The following is a 1,286-nucleotide window of genomic DNA, read 5'->3' as shown; positions in this document are numbered from 1 at the left end:
AATAATGCTTTGATGGAGCGATGGACCAATGGAGCAATCAGAACTCCACATATGTGATGGTGAAATGAGGTTTAATCAAAAGACATTTTCAGAAAAGATGAGCCTCAGTTTAATGAAACCTGCCATATAATATGTGGTCTCCTGTGCCTTTATCCTAGATGTAATGAGTGGGAAAATAACAAATGAATGTAGAGATTATTCAAGTTACTGAGTCTGGCATTGCCCGAAGATTCGGAGTCTTCCACTAACATAATTAATCTTAAGAAGCTGTAATTATTTAAAAGCTTATACAAGATACCAGACATTATTGTCTCAAATGTTTAAAATGTAGAGTACATCAGAATCAAAAATCTGTTTCCATGGCTTCAGATACTGTCCGATATTTAACAAAAGACAGATATCTGACTGATTTAAATGGAGTATTCTGTATGCGCAATCATCCCACGCTCTCTGTCACGACTGCCGCTGTCTGCCAGCGAGGCGAACGGAACTGCTTTTGGTGAAAGATTCTAATTGAATCTAGCCTTGTGATGTTGGTGTGAAAACCGTCATGGAGGCTCACTGCTTCTGCCATTAATGGCGGAGGGCCAATCTCAGCTTTTGCTTCATTTCTTTGTCATTTGTGTCTATGGAAAAAAAAAGTCACTGGGTTTCCTACTACATTTGTTCCAAAAAAAGAGAGAAGAAAACTCACAGAAATGAGACTAGCTGTAAAGAGATTGCATGACTCCATACTGCAAACACGATTTATCACTTCATACTCTAAATAGCAATTGTACGTTTTGAAATAATTTTGTTCATGAGCAATTGCTCCTTATACGACAGACTATAATGGGTTGCCATGACATCGGATTAAAAACGAAACTGCATGTTTGACTAATTTTCCCACCCTCAAATCTTATTACATTTTCTTCGGATATGAAAGTAGGCCATTGTGTCTATTGATTTAAAGGTGTCTTTTGCAACTCTAACAGGCCCCTATTAGTGTGTAACATGGTACACTAAGAAGAACGACCGTGAAGATGCATTCCATCGTGCTCACATTCTCTGTCATGGAGAAATAAATACTTTGCACACCTTCCGAAAACAGATTAAAAAAAAAAAACACTGTAGTGTTCTTCACATTGTGATGACCCTGGAATGGAGATCGATTTATGGTGAGATAGCTACCCCACTTGACCCACCATGACAATTTACCCCTGAGAGAGCGAGCGAGAGAGAGAGAGAGAGAGAGAGAGAGAGAGAGAGAGAGAGATTTGAAACATTGATTGAGAAAGACCGGCTCG

This window comes from Electrophorus electricus, chromosome 2 (assembly GCF_013358815.1).
Source record: "Electrophorus electricus isolate fEleEle1 chromosome 2, fEleEle1.pri, whole genome shotgun sequence".
Taxonomy (NCBI): Eukaryota; Metazoa; Chordata; class Actinopteri; order Gymnotiformes; family Gymnotidae; genus Electrophorus; species Electrophorus electricus.
This window is presented reverse-complemented; position numbering follows the sequence as displayed.